This window comes from Dendropsophus ebraccatus, chromosome 4, assembly GCF_027789765.1.
Source record: "Dendropsophus ebraccatus isolate aDenEbr1 chromosome 4, aDenEbr1.pat, whole genome shotgun sequence".
NCBI lineage: Eukaryota > Metazoa > Chordata > Amphibia > Anura > Hylidae > Dendropsophus > Dendropsophus ebraccatus.
This window is the reverse complement of record NC_091457.1, coordinates 170694173-170714116: the sequence shown is the minus strand read 5'-3', so window position 1 is coordinate 170714116 and position 19944 is coordinate 170694173. Positions and strand designations below refer to the sequence as shown.

General features: G+C 47.2%; 1 long non-coding RNA gene across 1 annotated transcript in view; it reads right to left on the bottom strand.

The window, feature by feature from the left end:
- Nucleotides 1–19944, bottom strand: part of LOC138789130 (uncharacterized) — a 58439-nt gene that overhangs the window by 22651 nt on the left and 15844 nt on the right. Inside the window, exon 2 of the long non-coding RNA XR_011362704.1 lies at nt 18062–18112. This is a non-coding gene — a long non-coding RNA (uncharacterized lncRNA). The remainder of the gene's footprint in view (nt 1–18061; nt 18113–19944) is intronic.

Below are 19944 nucleotides of genomic sequence, written 5' to 3'. Positions count from 1 at the left end.
GTTTTCGGCGTACATTTGGGCGGAACGGACGGTAAACGCCCCCTTTCCGCCCCCCTGGCGTACTCGGCGGAAAGTGCCGATTTGCGAATATTTTATTCGCAGATCGGCCATTTGCCTATAAAAAAATACGCAAATCGGCACTTTCTGCTGAAAGTCATCCTTTCGCCGGATGATACATGTGGCCCTTTCTGTTTAAGCCTGTATACCATTATTGCAAAAGAATATGTAGGTGCAGCTCACAATTGTATTCCTGAGTAGGTCGGGGTTTAGCTAAAAATGTCCTTACCTAGAAACTGGCAGATAATGGTATACAGTCATAAAGGAGATTCTTTAGTCCTCAAGACCACAACAGCCCGATCTTCTAAATTATATGGTTTAGTGTAGCTCACAGTCATAGCCTGACTACGAATCTAGCCAAATTAGAACAATTTAATTATGATAGAACATACTAAAAATCATACATTGCTCGAAAATATCATAGGACATCATACAGTACACATATGAATTGAAAAAAGGGAGGTTAAAAAAGAGGTTAAAAATAAAATGACAAAGTCTCTATATGATGAATTGCATCTCTGGGTGCCGACTGATTGCGAGATCGTGTTAATGATTGTAAGCCACTGTTTCCAATGCATTCCTTATATCATGAAAGCAGTCCTGAATTTCACCTCGGACTTGTAGTCCTTCTAGAAATACCGAGTCTTGGACTTGCAGTCCTTCTGATTACTTAGTTAGTATTGGACTTGTAGTCCTATTGAGTGTACAATTGTCCTTGGACTTTTAGTCCTTCTAGATTCTCAGTACCTGTTCTGTTTGTTCAGATCACTTCTCTATAGGCATCTCTCGGTTGGATGCAAAAAGATACAGGTAAAGTGAAAGTACATTGATACTTACTGATTGAAGTCAGTAGGTGGTATAGTTGTCTCCCTCTCCCTTGCTCTACCTCAGCGGCTGATCGATGTTAGCAGCTCTTGGAGTAGAGGGATCCTGCAGCGCGTCCTCGTGGTCCTGAGGATCTCTTCGCGCGCGATGTCACAGCCTCGATACCATCCCAGGTGACTCCGTCCGGGACAAGGGAGATAAAGGTGATAATGCTCAGTCAATGGCCATATATCGCATTTGGGAGGCCCCCCCAGAGGAACAATACAATCCAAAATATGATTCCAGTAAAAATGAATTATTGTGATTAAAAACTGAAAATATGAAATTAATCGGAGTTACGGTAACTAATCCTATGTGGTATTAGTCCGTAGGTATTATTATCCAAACGCGTTTCAGGGTTCTCAAGATTAACCCTTTTGTCAGTGGCGATAATACCAGTCTTTACAGCTCCATGTTAATGGGTCATTTATAATGGATTTCTAATTGGTCATGTGATATCCAAAATCCTGGACTGGATCAGAGTAATCCAGACCATATTTTGTGATCTGCATACAATCTTGTTCTCTTTTCCTATGAAGGCATGCATATTGTGTAAACAGGCCTTAATTGTATATTGATAAACATCATACACTGCAAGCATTATACCTTATACTATTAGCATATTAACCCCTTCAAGACTAAGCCTATTTGCACCTAAAAGACCAGGCTCATTTTTCAAAATCTGACCTATCTCACTTTATGCGCTTATAGCTCAGTGATGCTGTAACGTATGCTAGCGATTCTGAGATTGTTTTTTCGTCACATATGACACTTTATATTAGTGGCAAAATTTGGCCACTACTTTGTATGTTTTTTGTGAAAAACATCAAAATTTCATGAAAAATTAAAAAAATTTGCATTTTATGAACTTTGAAATTCTTTGCTTCTAAAACAAAGAAAGTTGTAGCACGTAAACTAGTTACTAAGTCACATTACCAATATGTCCTCTTTATTCTGGCTTCATTACATAAACATAATTTACTTTTTTCGGGTGTTACGGGGCTTAGAAGTTTATCAGCAAATTACCACATTTTCGTGAAAGTTTCCAAAACTGATTTATTTAGGGACCAGTTCTTTTTTTAAGTTGATTTAGGAGGTTTGTATACTAGAAACCCCCATAAGTGACCCCATTTTGGAAACTAGACACCTCAAAGAATAAATCTAGGGGTATGAGCATTTTAACCCTACAGGGGCTGGAGGAAAGTGTTCACCATTAGGCCGTAAAAAATGAAAAATTAAAATTTTCCAATAATATATACATTTAGATTAAAGTTTCTCATTTTCAAAAGGAACATGAGAGAAAAGGCACCCCAAAATTTGTAACGCAGGTTCTCTTGAGTACTACAGTACCCCATATGTGGGCATAAACCACTATACGGGCACACAGCCGGGCCCAGAAGGAAGGGAGCGCCAATTAGCTTTTTCAATGCAGATTTTTCTGAAGAAGTTTCTGAGCGCCAGGTGCGTTTGCAGAGCCCCTGTAGTGTCTACAGAATAGAATCCCCCCAAAAGTCACCCCATTTTGGAAAGTACACCCCTCAAAGAAATCATCTTGGGGTAGGATGAGCATTTTGGCCCCACAGGTATTAGAGGAAAGTATTCAAAATTGGCCAGTAATAATGAAAAACTTGAATTTTTCCAATAATATGTTGGTTTAGTTTGAAATTTCTAAATTTCACGAGGAATAAGAGAAAAAAAGTACCCCAAAATTTGTATTGCAGGTTCTCCGGAGTAAAAAGGTAGCTCATATGTGGGCATAAACCACTGTGTGGGCACACAGCGGGCCTCAGAACGGAAGGAGCGGCAATTTGCTGGAGCAAAACCGCAGCTAGTAATGGTTATTAGAATAGCGCAGTTACTAAAATAAAATAAAAAAAATGAGATTACAGATAATCTGGGGTGGATACGGACAACCTGGGGTGGTTATGGACAACCTGGGGTGGTTACGGACAACCTGGGGTGGTTACGGACAACCTGGGGTGGTTATGGATAAACTGAAGTGCTAATAGGTAATCTGGTGTGGTTACGGGCAATCTGGAGGGGGTCACTGGCAATTTGGGGTGGTCAGAGGCAAGGTGCGGTGGTGTGCGGTGGTCAGAGGCAAGGTGCGGTGGTCAGAGGCAAGGTGCGGTGGTCAGAGGCAAGGTGCGGTGGTCAGAGGCAAGGTGCGGTGGTGTGCGGTGGTCAGAGGCAAGGTGCAGTGGTCAGAGGCAAGGTGCGGTGGTCAGAGGCAAGGTGCGGTGGTCAGAGGCAAGGTGCGGTGGTCAGAGGCAAGGTGCGGTGGTCAGAGGCAAGGTGCGGTGGTCAGAGGCAAGGTGCGGTGGTTACGTGTAATCTCGGGGGTTACGTGCAAGGTGCGGTGGTTACGGGCAAGGTGTGGTGGTTAAGGGTAATCTGGGGGGGTTAGGGGTAATTTGGGAGTAAACTGCAATTATTACTATAATAAAAAGTGTGTGTTTTATTTTTTTGTATGTTTGTCACTTTGTACTTTATACATTCATTTTCACTATATTACTATGATTACTGTGATATTTTCTATCACAGTAATCATAGTTTAGTGACAGAGACCAAATTGGTCTCTGTCACTTTAAATTTTCAGAGTTGGCTGGTTGTGGAGCGCATGCGCACTTCATAACCAGCCAGGATGCCAAGGAGGAAGGACCTCCCAGGATCAGGCGAGTATATGGGGAAGGGGGGGGGGGGGGGGGTGACTGAGGGACGGGGCGCGACTTGGAGGGGGGGGGGGGGCACAGTATCACTTTTTATCCCCTGTCACCAATCATTTATGGTGACAGGGGATAAAAAGTGCTGGGGAGCACATGGCACAAGCTATCAGTGGTATATAGTATGTACCGCTGATAGCTTGTACCGGGATCCCACAGGGGGGTCCCCGATCACTGCCCCATGCTCTCCGCTACCTCCGGTGGCGGAGAGCATGGGGCTTTCATTCATTTTTACTTTAAATCACTGTGAACAGACATTAGTATGTTCACAGTGATGGCGGCGGCCATCTTAGATCTGATGGCCGCCGCAGGGAGGGGGGGGGTTAGTGATCGGGGCACAAGGGGGGCTGATCTGGGGTCTGATTTTACTTATTTCATCTCCCCCCACCGTGGATTCACGGTGGGGGGGAGATGAAATAAAGCGGCGGCAACGGCCCATTAGTGACCGCCGTATCGGTGGTCACTAAGGGGTTAATGGGGGTCAGCTGCGGGATCACAGCTGATTTTCATTATCTCCGGTGCTGTACTCAGATGAGAGCAGGATCGCTATCTCTGCATCGATCCCGCTCTCATCATTAACCCAGTCAGTAACAGGAAGGTATATATACATTCCTACTGCAAGGGGTATGTGCAATAGGAACGTATATATACACATGTTACTGACGTGAAGGGGTTAAAGCAATAGGTTCCTATATTGGTATATTCAGAAAACTCATCAGAAACGCATCCCAGACGCAACAAGTATGAACTATCTCAAATCAGAATGCGAGACCAATATCTATGTGAAGCAATAGACATAAATCAAGGTTTGTATATACAGTGGTGCCTTGGATTATGAGCATAATTCGTTCCGGGACCGTTCTTGTAATCCAAATCCACTCTTAAACCAAAGCAAATTTTCCCATAAGAAATCACAGAAATGCAGACAATTGGTTCCACACTCCAAAAATAATGATTTATTATTCTGAACATGTAACATTAATGAAACAAACATTCAGAAACAGCAGAATATGCGATATTATAGGTTACTGTACAGTAATGGAGAGGATGGGAAACACAAGGGCGGACAGAGACTGCAGGGAGCAGGGAGGAATGAGCAGGGCAGATGTGGGCACATACATGCAGCGCTCTCTGTCCGGGGAGAGAGGGGTTACAGCTATGGAGAGATTACCTCCACAGTCCTGTCCCCTGATGTAAGCCCCAGCCTAAAGTGGATCTGCTATGATTTGGAAGGTGAGGAAGACCTTCTGGGTCAGAGTACAGGGCTGTAGACCCCGATATGCAGACCATGCCCCCCCTCCATGCGCGCTCCCACAGTACAGGGAGCTCTTAAACCAAAGCAATGCTCTTAAACCAAGTCATAATTTTGAAAAACTTTGAGCTCTTATATCAAAATGCTCTTAAACCAAGTTACTCTTAACCCTTAGGGGACACAGCCAGTTTTCATTTTTGCGTTTTCGTTTTTCCCTCCTCGTGTATATAAGGCCATAGCGCCTGCATTTTTCCACCTAGAGACCCAAGTGAGCCCTTATTTTTTGCGCAACTAATTGTACTTTGCTATGGCAGATGTAATTTTTGCCTAAAATGTGCCGGGAAACCAGAAAAAAATTCAAAGTGTGGTGAAATTGAAAAAAAAAAAGCAATAGAATGCCGAGCCGGGATCAGCGCCATTACGGAGCAGACCCCGGCCCGGGATGGATGCAGGGATCGCCCCCCCGCAATCGCGCCGCAGGGGGGCGATCCCCCCACTAGACCACCAGGTATGAATAAAAGCAAGTATTTAGAAGCAGCTGTCAACTTTGACAGCTGCTTCTAAGTACTTAATTAGCGGGCACGGCGATCGGACCGTGCCCGCTAATAGCCGCGAGCCCGGGCTACACGCGGCACCCGGGATCGCGGCAGTTCAGAGGGTGGTCGCCGCGCGACCCCCCTCTGAACTCCCATAGCGGCACGAGGACGTTCAATAACGTCCTGGTGCAGCTATGGGTTAAACCAAGGTACCACTGTATATATAATTTTGTAAATATGTTATTGTAAACTAATTATTGATAAATATAAATATATAAAATATAAATGTACATAGAGAGATAAAATGTTATGTTTGGTAGATAATAGATAAAACATATATTTGCTTGCGTCAAAATAGACGCATAGTGTGACTATGACTCTAAAAATAGAGGATATACATAGACTAAAACATATAATTATGTAAAAAAGGAAGATATGGAGGATATAACTATAAATATAATAATGTACTCAACATACCGCTACAAAGTAGAGTCTCATTCTCTACATAGCTGCACCCTGGAAAATCCCAAGTCCCATGAACTAGGTGGCAGGGACGGCTCCGGCGCCGTGTAGAACGGCCTGGCACGGAGGCGGCAATGGCACAGAGGCCACTAGGAGTGGACCAAGGGTATACAATAACATATTTACAAAATTATATATTATATATATATACAAACCTTGATTTACGTCTATTGCTTCACATAGATATCGGTCTCGCATTACGATCTGAGATAGTTCATACTTGTTGCGTCTAGGATGCGTTTTCTGAATATACCAATATAGGAACCTATTGCTCTAATATGCTAATAGTATAAGGTATAATGCTTGCAGTGTATGATGTTTATCAATATACAATTAAGGCCTGTTTACACAATATGCATGCCTTCATAGGAAAAGAGAACAAGATTGTATGCAGATCACAAAATATGGTCTGGATTACTCTGATCCAGTCCAGGATTTTGGATATCACATGACCAATTAGAAATCCATTATAAATGACCCATTAACATGGAGCTGTAAAGACTGGTATTATCGCCACTGACGAAAGGGTTAATCTTGAGAACCCTGAAACGCGTTTGGAATATAATACCTACGGACTAATACCACATAGGATTAGTTACCGTAACTCCGATTAATTTCATATTTTTTTTCATTTTTTAATCACAATAATTCATTTTTACTGGAATCATATATTGGATTGTATTGTTCCTCTGGGGGGGCCTCCCAAATGCGATTTACAGAGGGAGACAACTATACCACCTACTGACTCGGGACGGGTGAGAAGCGGTATTACCGCTACAGTGTTTCAATCAGTAAGTATCAATGTACTTTCACTTTACCTGTATCTTTTTGCATCCAACCGAGAGATGCCTATAGAGAAGTGATCTGAACAAACAGAACAGGTACTGAGAATCTAGAAGGACTAAAAGTCCAAGGACTATTGTACACTCAATAGGACTACAAGTCCAATACTAACTAAGTAATCAGAAGGACTGCAAGATGGAGGCAGTGAGGCTATGGACTGGCCGCCCGTTCCCCTGACCTGAATCCCATTGAGCACATCTGGGACATCATGACTGTCCAGGAGTTGGTGGCTGCTTTAGTCAAGGTCTGGGAGGAGATCCCTCAGGAGACCATCGGCCACCTCATCAGGAGCAGCCCGGCCTTGTAGGGAGGTCATACAGACACCTCATCAGGAGCATGCCCGGGCCTTGTAGGGAGGTTATACAGACACCTCATCAGGAGCATGCCTGGGCCTTGTAGGGAGGTCATACAGACACCTCATCAGGAGCATGCCCGGGCCTTGTAGGGAGGTCATACAGACACCTCATCAGGAGCATGCCCGGGCCTTGTAGGGAGGTCATACAGACACCTCATCAGGAGCATGGCCGGGCCTTGTAGGGAGGTTATACAGACACCTCATCAGGAGCATGCCCGGGCCTTGTAGGGAGGTCATACAGACACCTCATCAGGAGCATGCCCGGGCCTTGTAGGGAGGTCATACAGACACCTCATCAGGAGCATGCCTGGGCCTTGTAGGGAGGTCATACAGACACCTCATCAGGAGCATGCCCGGGCCTTGTAGGGAGGTCATACAGACACCTCATCAGGAGCGTGCCCGGGCCTTGTAGGGAGGTCATACAGACACCTCATCAGGAGCATGCCCGGGCCTTGTAGGGAGGTTATACAGACACCTCATCAGGAGCATGCCCGGGCCTTGTAGGGAGGTCATACACCTCATCAGGAGCATGCCCGGGCCTTGTAGGGAGGTCATACACCTCATCAGGAGCATGCCCGGGCCTTGTAGGGAGGTCATACACCTCATCAGGAGCATGCCCGGGCCTTGTAGGGAGGTTATACAGACACCTCATCAGGAGCATGCCCGGGCCTTGTAGGGAGGTCATACAGACACCTCATCAGGAGCATGCCCGGGCCTTGTAGGGAGGTTATACAGACACCTCATCAGAAGCATGCCCGGGCCTTGTAGGGAGGTGATACTGACACCTCATCAGGAGCATGCCCAGGCCTTGTAGGGAGGTCATACAGGCACCTCATCAGGAGCATGCCCGGGCCTTGTAGGGAGGTCATACAGGCACCTCATCAGGAGCATGCCCGGGCCTTGTAGGGAGGTCATACAGTCACCTCATCAGGAGCATGCCCGGGCCTTGTAGGGAGGTCATACACCTCATCAGGTGCATGCCCGGGCCTTGTAGGGAGGTCATACACCTCATCAGGAGCATGCCCGGGCCTTGTAGGGAGGTCATACAGACACCTCATCAGGAGCATGCCCGGGCCTTGTAGGGAGGTCATACAGACACCTCATCAGGAGCATGCCCGGGCCTTGTAGGGAGATCATACACCTCATCAGGAGCATGCCCGGGCCTTGTAGGGAGGTCATACACCTCATCAGGTGCATGCCCGGGCCTTGTAGGGAGGTCATACACCTCATCAGGAGCATGCCCGGGCCTTGTAGGGAGGTCATACAGACACCTCATCAGGAGCATGCCCGGGCCTTGTAGGGAGGTCATACAGACACCTCATCAGGAGCATGCCCGGCCTTGTAGGGAGGTCATACAGCCACCTCATCAGGAGCATGCCCGGGCCTTGTAGGGAGGTCATACAGACACCTCATCAGGAGCATGCCCGGGCCTTGTAGGGAGGTCATACAGACACCTCATCAGGAGCATGCCCGGGCCTTGTAGGGAGGTCATACACCTCATCAGGAGCATGCCCGGGCCTTGTAGGGAGGTCATACACCTCATCAGGAGCATGCCCAGGCCTTGTAGGGAGGTTATACAGACACCTCATCAGGAGCATGCCCGGGCCTTGTAGGGAGGTCATACACCTCATCAGGAGCATGCCCGGGCCTTGTAGGGAGGTCATACACCTCATCAGGAGCATGCCCGGGCCTTGTAGGGAGGTCATACACCTCATCAGGAGCATGCCCGGGCCTTGTAGGGAGGTCATACACCTCATCAGGAGCATGCCCGGGCCTTGTAGGGAGGTCATACACCTCATCAGGAGAATGCCCTGGCCTTGTAGGGAGGTCATACAGACACCTCCTCAGGAGCATGCCCGGGCCTTGTAGGGAGGTCATACAGACACCTCATCAGGAGCATGCCCGGGCCTTGTAGGGAGGTCATACAGTCACCTCATCAGGAGCATGCCCGGGCCTTGTAGGGAGGTCATACAGACACCTCATCAGGAGCATGCCTGGGCCTTGTAGGGAGGTCATACAGACACCTCATCAGGAGCATGCCCGGGCCTTGTAGGGAGGTCATACAGACACCTCATCAGGAATCAACACTTAATTTGAAAGGTGGTGGCAGTGTGTTTGTTGAGGTGCTGGGACTGTGTTGGGGTGTGATTTATGCTCAATTTGCCACCTGAGTGGAAGGTGAGTGCACGATTGAGTGAGTGGAAATAGATTAACCCCTTGCAGTGGCATCCCCGCCACGTGCTAGTAAGTGTGTACATGACACCTCTTAACAAGGCCCGGGCATGCTCCTGATTAGGTGTATGACCTCCCTACAAGGCCCGGGCATGCTCCTGATGAGGTGTATGACCTCTGTACAAGGCCCGGGCATGCTCCTGATGAGGTGTATGACCTCCCTACAAGGCCCGGGCATGCTCCTGATGAGGTGTCTGTATGACCTCCCTACAAGGCCCGAGCATGCTCCTGATGAGGTGTCTGTATGACTTCCCTACAAGGCCCGGGCATGCTCCTGATGAGGTGTCTGTATGACCTCCCTACAAGGCCCGAGCATGCTCCTGATGAGGTGTCTGTATGACTTCCCTACAAGGCCCGGGCATGCTCCTGATGAGGTGTCTGTATGACCTCCCTACAAGGCCCGGGCATGCTCCTGATGAGGTGTCTGTATGACCTCCCTACAAGGCCCGGGCATGCTCCTGATGAGGTGTATGACCTCCCTACAAGGCCCGGGCATGCTCCTGATGACGTGTATGACCTCCCTACAAGGCCCCGGCATGCTCCTGATGAGGTGTCTGTATGACTTCCCTACAAGGCCCGGGCATGCTCCTGATGAGGTGTATGACCTCCCTACAAGGCCCGGGCATGCTCCTGATGAGGTGTCTGTATGACCTCCCTACAAGGCCCGGGCATGCTCCTGATGAGGTGTATGACCTCCCTACAAAGCCCAGGCATGCTCCTGATGAGGTGTCTGTATGACCTCCCTACAAGGCCGGGCTGCTCCTGATGAGGTGTCTGTATGACCTCCCTACATGGCCCGGGCTGCTCCTGATGAGGTGGCCGATGGTCTCCTGAGGGATCTCCTCCCAGACCTAGACTAAAGCAGCCACCAACTCCTGGACAGTCATGATGTCCCAGATGTGCTCAATGGGATTCACGTCAGGGGAACGGGCGGCCAGTCCATAGCCTCACTGCCTCCATCTTGCAGGAACTGCTGACACACTCCAGCCACATGAGGTCTAGCATTAGGCAGAACCCAACAGCACCAGCATATGGTCTCACTAAGGGCTCTGAGGATCTTGCCGCCTACTGGCATTCAGGCTAACTCTGGCAGCACATGGAGGGCTATGCGGTCACCTTCCAAAAAATGCCCCCCACACCATTACTGACCCACTGCCGAACTGGTCATTATGGAAGATTTTTGGTGGCAAATGACAATCGTCCTGCATGGTGTTGGGCTGTAACGTAGATGACGCGCCTTCATATTACCCTGATGGGGTCTGGTTCTAACAGTGTGAGCAGGCACATGTATTTTGTATTTTGCAGAGCTCTGGTGGTGCTGCTTCCAGGTTGTTGCCCTTTATGTCTCCCGATATCGGATCAATGTTCTGGACACTACGGCCCCCTTCTCCTGGTGTACTAGCCTGTCTCCTGGAATCTGTTCCATGCTGCAGACACTACGGCCCCCTCTTCCACGTGTACTGGCCTGTCTCCTGTTATCTGCTCCATGTTCTTGACACTACGGCCTCCTCCACATCTTCTGGTCAACTGGCCTGTCTCCTGGTATCTGCTTCAGGCTCTTGACACTATGCCCTCCTCCACATCTTCTGGTATCTGCTACATGCTCTACACACTACAGACCCCCTCCTCCTCTGGGTGTACTGGCCTGTCTCCTGGTATCTGCTCCATGCTCTGGACACTATGGCTCCCTCCTCCTGGTGTACTGGCTTGTCTCCTGGTATCTGTTCCATGCTCTGGACACTACGGCCTCTTCGTCTTGGTGTACTGACCTGTCTCCTGGTATCTGTTCCATGCTCTGGACACTACGGCCTCTTCCTCTTGGTGTACTGACCTGTCTCCTGGTATCTGTTCCATGCTCTGGACACTACGGCCTCTTCCTCTTGGTGTACTGGCCTGTCTCCTGGTATCTGCTCTGGACACTACGGGCCCCCTCCTCCTGGTGTACTGGCCTGTCTCCTGGTATCTGCTCCATGCTCTGGACACTATGGCTCTCTCCTCCTGGTGTACTGGCCTGTCTCCTGGTATCTGCTCCATGCTCTGGACACTACGGCCTCTTCCTCTTGGTGTACTGACCTGTCTCCTGGTATCTGCTCCATGCTCTGGACACTATGGCTCCCTCCTCCTGGTGTACTGGCCTGTCTGCTGGTATCTGCTCCATGCTCTGGACACTATGGCTCCCTCCTCCTGGTGTACTGGCCTGTCTCCTGGTATCTGTTCCATGCTCTGGACACTAGGGCGCCCTCCTCCTGGTGTACTGGCCTGTCTCCTGGTATCTGCTCCATGCTCTGGACACTACGGCCTCTTCCTCTTGGTGTACTGACCTGTCTCCTGGTATCTGCTCCATGCTCTGGACACTACGGCCTCTTCCTCTTGGTCTACTGACCTGTCTCCTGGTATCTGCTCTTTGCTCTGGACACTATGGCTCCCTCCTCCTGGTGTACTGGCCTGTCTCCTGGTATCTGTTCCATGCTCTGGACACTATGGCCCCCTCCTCCTGGTGTACTGGCCTGTCTCCTGGTATCTGCTCTTTGCTCTGAACACTACGGCTTTCTCGTCCTGGTGTACTGGCCTGTCTCGTGGTATCTGCTCCATGCTCTGGACACTACGGCCTCCTCCTCCTGGTGTACTGGCCTGTCTCCTGGTATCTGCTCCATGCTCTGGACACTACGGCCTCCTCCTTCTGGTGTACTGGCCTGTCTCCTGGTATCTGCTCCATGCTCTGGACACTGTGGCTTTCTCGTCCTGGTGTACTGACCTGTCTCCTGGTATCTGCTCTATGCTCTGGACACTATGGCTCCCTCCTCCTGGTGTACTGGCCTGTCTCCTGGTATCTGCTCCATGCTCTGGACACTACGGCCTCTTCCTCTTGGTGTACTGACCTGTCTCCTGGTATCTGCTCCATGCTCTGGACACTACGGCCTCTTCCTCTTGGTGTACTGACCTGTCTCCTGGTATCTGCTCCATGCTCTGGACACTACGGCCTCTTCCTCTTGGTCTACTGACCTGTCTCCTGGTATCTGCTCTTTGCTCTAGACACTATGGCTCCCTCCTCCTGGTGTACTGGCCTGTCTCCTGGTATCTGTTCCATGCTCTGGACACTATGGCCCCCTCCTCCTGGTGTACTGGCCTGTCTCCTGGTATCTGCTCTTTGCTCTGAACACTACGGCTTTCTCGTCCTGGTGTACTGGCCTGTCTCCTGGTATCTGTTCCATGCTCTGGACACTGTGGCTTTCTCGTCCTGGTGTACTGGCCTGTCTCGTGGTATCTGCTCCATGCTCTGGACACTACGGCCTCCTCCTCCTGGTGTACTGGCCTGTCTCCTGGTATCTGTTCCATGCTCTGGACACTGTGGCTCCCTCCTCCTGGTGTACTGGCCTGTCTCCTGGTATCTGTTCCATGCTCTGGACACTGTGGCTTTCTTGTCCTGGTGTACTGGCCTGTCTCCTGGTATCTGCTCCATGCTCTGGACACTACGGCCTCCTCCTTCTGGTGTACTGGCCTGTCTCCTGGTATCTGCTCTATGATCTGGACACTATGGCTCCCTCCTCCTGGTGTACTTGCCTGTCTCCTGGTATCTGCTCTATGCTCTGGACACAGTGTTGACAGACACAACTAACCTTCTCGACACAGTTCGCATGGATATAGTAATACAGTGCCATGCTGGATTATATGTACTACCTAAGCAAATTCTGTGGGTTGTAGACACCGCCTCATGCTACCTCTAGGGGCGAGAGCAATGACAAAATGCAAAAGTGACCAAAACAACAGCTTAAAAGCATGAGGACAGAGAAATTGTGTGTGGTCCCCTCCTGCACAACCACTCCTTTATAGGGGGGGGGGGGGATGGATTAGGGTCTGTTCTGGGTCCTATTCTTTATAATATGTTTGTAAGTGACATAGGAGAAGGGTTGGTGGGTAAGGATAGTGACATAGGAGAAGGGTTGGTAGGTAAGGATAGTGACATAGGAGAAGGGTTGGTAGGTAAGGATAGTGACATAGGAGAAGGGTTGGTAGGTAAGGATAGTGACATAGGAGAAGGTTTGGTAGGTAAGGATAGTGACATAGGAGGATTGGTAGGTAAGGATAGTGACATAGGAGAAGGGTTGGTAGGTAAGGATAGTGATATAGGAGAAGGGTTGGTGGGTAAGGATAGTGACATAGGAGAAGGTTTGGTAGGTAAGGATAGTGACATAGGAGAAGGGTTGGTGGGTAAGGATAGTGACATAGGAGAAGGGTTGGTAGGTAAGGATAGTGACATAGGAGAAGGTTTGGTAGGTAAGGATAGTGACATAGGAGAAGGTGTGGTGGGTAAGGATAGTGACATAGGAGAAGGGTTGGTAGGTAAGGATAGTGACATAGGAGAAGGGTTGGTTGGTAAGGATAGTGACATAGGAGAAGGGTTGGTGGGTAAGGATAGTGACATAGGAGAAGGGTTGGTAGGTAAGGATAGTGACATAGGAGAAGGGTTGGTAGGTAAGGATAGTGACATAGGAGAAGGGTTGGTAGGTAAGGATAGTGACATAGGAGAAGGGTTGGTAGGTAAGGATAGTGACATAGGAGAAGGGTTGGTAGGTAAGGATAGTGACATAGGAGAAGAGTTGGTAGGTAAGGATAGTGACATAGAAGGGTTGGTAGGTAAGGATAGTGACATAGGAGAAGAGTTGGTAGGTAAGGATAGTGACATAGGAGAAGGGTTGGTTGGTAAGGAAGGATAGTGACATAGGAGAAGGTGTGGTGGGTAAGGATAGTGACATAGGAGAAGGGTTGGTAGGTAAGGATAGTGACATAGGAGAAGGGTTGGTAGGTAAGGATAGTAACATAGGAGAAGGGTTGGTAGGTAAGGATAGTGACATAGGAGAAGGGTTGGTGGGTAAGGATAGTGACATAGGAGAAGGGTTGGTGGGTAAGGATAGTGACATAGGACAATTGGTAGGTAAGGATAGTGACATAGGAGAAGGGTTGGTAGCTTAGGATAGTGACAGGAGAAGGGTTGGTAGGTAAGGATAGTGACATAGGAGAAGGGTTGGTGGGTAAGGATAGTGACATAGGAGAAGGGTTGGTGGGTAAGGATAGTGACATAGGAGAAGGGTTGGTAGGTAAGGATAGTGACATAGGAGAAGGGTTGGTAGGTAAGGATAGTGACATAGAAGAAGGTGTGGTGGGTAAGGATAGTGACATAGGAGAAGGTGTGGTGGGTAAGGATAGTGACATAGGAGAAGGGTTGGTGGGTAAGGATAGTGACATAGGAGAAGAGTTGGTAGGTAAGGATAGTGACATAGAAGGGTTGGTAGGATGCAACAATGGCTGTTGTGTAATGACAGTGATAGATTACATTACAGTGTATAGATAATCTATAACATAAAAATGAAAGTCTGTCTGTTACAGTGTATAGATAATCTATATCATAAAAATGAAAGTCTGTCTGTCTGTCCTTCTGTCTGTCCCAAATAGACTTCCAAACGCCTGAACCGTTTGACCCCAAATTTGGCCCACAGATACATTGGGTGCCCGGGAAGGTTTTAGCGAAGGTCCCGTCCCCGCCAGATGTACAGGAGGGGAGGGGGAGGGGGAAGAGCGGCGCCCCATAGAGATGAATGGGAAAATCTCCTCACTGCACACACAGGTGATATAATTAGCTGCAGCTGCCCAGAGAAAACGACAGTTGGAGCCTTAGCAACCAATAGGATTACTGCTTTCATTTTCACAGGGAGCTGTGGTTGCTAGGGAAGCTGCCTCACAACATCCACAGTAATAACTGGTAGACCCCCTACTCCATCTATACAGTACATGTATACAGGACCCCCTACTCCATCTATACAGTACATGTATACAGGACCCCCTACTCCATCTATACAGTACATGTATATACAGGACCCCCTACTCCATCTATACAGTACATGTATACAGGACCCCCTACTCCATCTATACAGTACATGTATACAGGACCCCCTACTCCATCTATACAGTACATGTATACAGGACCCCCTACTCCATCTATACAGTACATGTATATACAGGACCCCCTACTCCATCTATACAGTACATGTATATACAGGACCCCCTCTATACAGTACATGTATATACAGGGCCCCCTACTCCATCTATACAGTACATGTATATACAGGACCCCCTACTCCATCTGTACAGTACATGTATACAGGACCCCCTACTCCATCTATACAGTACATGTATATACAGGACCCCCTACTCCATCTATACAGTACATTTATACAGGACCCGCTACTCCATCTATACAGTACATGTATACAGGACCCGCTACTCCATCTATACAGTACATGTATACAGGACCCGCTACTCCATCTATACAGTACATGTATACAGGACCCGCTACTCCATCTATACAGTACATGTATACAGGACCCGCTACTCCATCTATACAGTACATGTATACAGGACCCGCTACTCCATCTATACAGTACATGTATACAGGACCCGCTACTCCATCTATACAGTACATGTATAAACAGGACCCCCTACTCCATCTATACAGTACATGTATAAACAGGACCCCCTACTCCATCTATACAGTACATGTATAAACAGGACCCCCTACTCCATCTATACAGTACATGTATACAGGACCCCCTACTCCATCTATACAGTACACCAGACACCCCATCCTCACTCACCAATTAGCATCAGGATTGGTAGGTAATAGCTCCAGACATCACATTTAACACCGCCACACCAGACCTGACCAATACAACCATACTGTGACTGGATAACACTGCCATACCAGACCTGACCAATACCGCCATACTGTGACTGGATAACACTGCCATACCAGACCTAACCAATACCACCATACTGTGACTGGATAACACCTCTATACCAGACCTGACCAATACAACCATACTGTGACTGGATAACACTGCCATACCAGACCTGACCAATACCGCCATACTGTGACTGGATAACACTGCCACACCAGACCTGACCAATACTACCATACTGTGACTGGATAACACCTCTATACCAGACCTGACCAATACCGCCATACTGTGACTGGATAACACTGCCATACCAGACCTGACCAATACTACCATACTGTGACTGGATAACACCGCCACACCAGACCTGACCAATACCCCCATACTGTGACTGGATAACACTGTCATACCAGACCAATACCGCCATACTGTGACTGGATAACACCGCCATACCAGACCCGACCAATACCACCATACTGTGACTGGATAACACTACCATACCATACCACACCTGACCAATACCGCCATACTGTGACTGGATGAATCTGCCATACCAGACCTGACCAATACCTCCATACTGTGACTGGATAATTCTGCCACACCAGACCTGACCAATACCACCATACTGTGACTGGATAACACTGCCATACCAGACCTGACCAATACTGCCACACTGTGACTGGATAACACTGCCATACCAGACCTGACCAATACCACTATACTGTGACTGGATAACACTGCCATACCAGACCTGACCAATACTGCCACACTGTGACTGGATAACACTGCCATACCAGACCTGACCAATACCACCATACTGTGACTGGATAACACTGCGACAGCACCTCCACCAACTCTGTACTACAGGTATACAGAACCCCAAACTATACACTACAGGTATTCAGGACCCCAAAACTATACACTACAGGTATACAGGAACTCCACCAACTATACACTACAGGTATACAGGACCCCCGAACTATATACTTCAGGTATACAAGACCTCGAGTAACAAAAAGTAGTGGTCCCAGCACTCCGTATTAAAAAATATCAAAATCTTTATTTCATTCCAAAAAGTAAAAACAGCTCATGTATGGTGAACAGCAAGGACCTACGCGTTTCGCGCACATGCGCGCTTAATCATGGTCTAATGAGCATATCACATAGCACATGTTAAAAATACAAAGCAACCAATCACGAGCACTAGTGTGCATTCGTCATAGAAGACGTGTAGAAACACCTGCAGGGTAAATAATCTTAGCGCTACTGAGACTATGTGCAAAATAAAATTCAATGTGCACAAGCACCAGTGCTTAACATTATAAGTGTATTGCAAACATGTTTATAACTGGACCCTTAGGTATATTAGTATATGTATATGGAGAGAGGTAAGAGCTTGTTCACACTTGTGTTGCTTGGCGTCCACTTTTTCCGCCGGTGGCGCCTGCGGGTTCGGGGGGGCCCTTTAGGGTCTGGTCCTGTGACAATGGGGTTGCAGGGCCATTCCGTGGCCCCTCTTCTCTGCTTGCGCACGTTTTGCGGGGATTGTGGTCGCTGACCGGCACAGTGATGTTGTTTGGTTAGGGACTCATGTGTATCAGAAGACCTGCACGTGGTACATGAGGCAATATGGTTTGGCCAAATTATATACTAACTTCTGATGTTGGTTTTAAATGTAGCTGAACAAGCTTTCGTGTCAGCCATGGGTGCGATGTGCAGCCATTTCTGTCTTTTTGGCTTGTGCATATATTAGTATATGTGTGACTGCATATATTCAAATACTGGTAGAGAAAATACCCTTGTACATAGTTAATCGTGCATTTGTAGAATGGACAGACAGACGCCTCACTGCTAGATGGTACGTGTGAACAGGGGCTAAATAGAGAAACCGTAAATTAGGTAATAGGCAATTCCGTTATTACACAACAAAAAAACAAGATTCATACCTATATGGTAATGGCCAACAGTGGGTTGTCCGAAGCAGTAACAAAACTGACCTAAAAAACAATGAGTCGGTATCGAAACAAAAACGCAACATATATTGTCTAAACGCAGAATGTGAATAGGCAACAGCAAAAAAGTACAGATGTGACTGAGCAAACCCTTAACATATCCATTAGTCGGGATAACAATAGTCATAATAATAGTAATAATAATAGTAATAATAATTGTCTGCAGATCAGTGATTTCTTATGGGAACATTTGCTTTGGTGTAAGAGTGGATTTGGATTACAAGCGCCGTCCCGATACGGATTATGCTCCTAATCAAAGGCACCGCTGTGTGTGTATGTGTATATAATATATATATATACCGGGTGAGGAAGTATACTAGTATATATAATGGGTGGGGGTTTATACTAGTATATACATAACGGGTGCGGGTACATAAAAGTATATATAACGGGTGCGGGTACATAATAGTATATATAACAGGTGCAGGTACATAATAGTATATATAACGGGTGCGGGTACATAATAGTATATATAACGGGTGCAGGTGTATACTAGTATATATAACGGGTGGGGGTGTATACTACTATATACATAACAGGTGCGGGTACATAATAGTATATATAACGGGTGGGGGTGTATACTAGTATATACATAACAGGTGCGGGTACATAATAGTATATAGAACGAAAGGGGAGAAGTGGTGCAGCTCACAGGTCTAAGTGCAAATGACTGAGGTTAAAATATATAGTCTGCCCCTACCTATAGTGGCATATGAGTACCAAGAAGTGTAAACAACAATGATATAGTCCTCTTAAGTCACAGCAGCCCTATGTGATATAGTATTGAAACATAATAAAAACAATATAAAATGCTGATTTAATTAGAATATATAAAATCACATATAATGATCATGGAAACAATAAAGTACAATAAAAGATACTGGTAAAAATGCCGCCGGGCCCTGGCGGGAAAATAAATGAATATTTGGATACCAGCACTGCGGGTTATGTCTGTAATGGGTGATGTCCGAACAGCAATAGGCGGAGTAGCTATAGATATAATAGGCAGCTATGTGCCACGGAGCTGGCTGTGTACAGTAGTTCAGATGCAGTCACGTAGTTGTGGCAGTTTGTGCTCCCCAAGGTAGCAACATTGTATCAATCAGCAACAATGATAGCGATTCATAGATAGTCTATAACAGATAGCGATTCATAGATAGTCTATAACAGATAGCGATCCATAGATAGTCTATAACAGAGAGCGATCCATAGATAGTCTATAACAGAGAGCGATCCATAGATAGTCTATAACAGAGAGCGATCCATAGATAGTCTATAACAGATAGCGATCCATAGTCTATAACAGAGAGCGATCCATAGATAGTCTATAACAGAGAGCGATCCATAGATAGTCTATAACAGATAGCGATCCATAGTCTATAACAGAGAGCGATCCATAGATAGTCTATAACAGAGAGCGATCCATAGTCTATAACAGAGAGCGATCCATAGATAGTCTATAACAGATAGCGATCCATAGTCTATAACAGAGAGCGATCCATAGATAGTCTATAACAGAGAGCGATCCATAGTCTATAACAGAGAGCGATCCATAGATAGTCTATAACAGAGAGCGATCCATAGATAGTCTATAACAGAGAGCGATCCATAGATAGTCTATAACAGAGAGCGATCCATAGATAGTCTATAACAGAGAGCGATCCATAGTCTATAACAGAGAGCGATCCATAGATAGTCTATAACAGAGAGCGATCCATAGATAGTCTATAACAGAGAGCGATCCATAGATAGTCTATAACAGAGAGCGATCCATAGATAGTCTATAACAGAGAGCGATCCATAGATAGTCTATAACA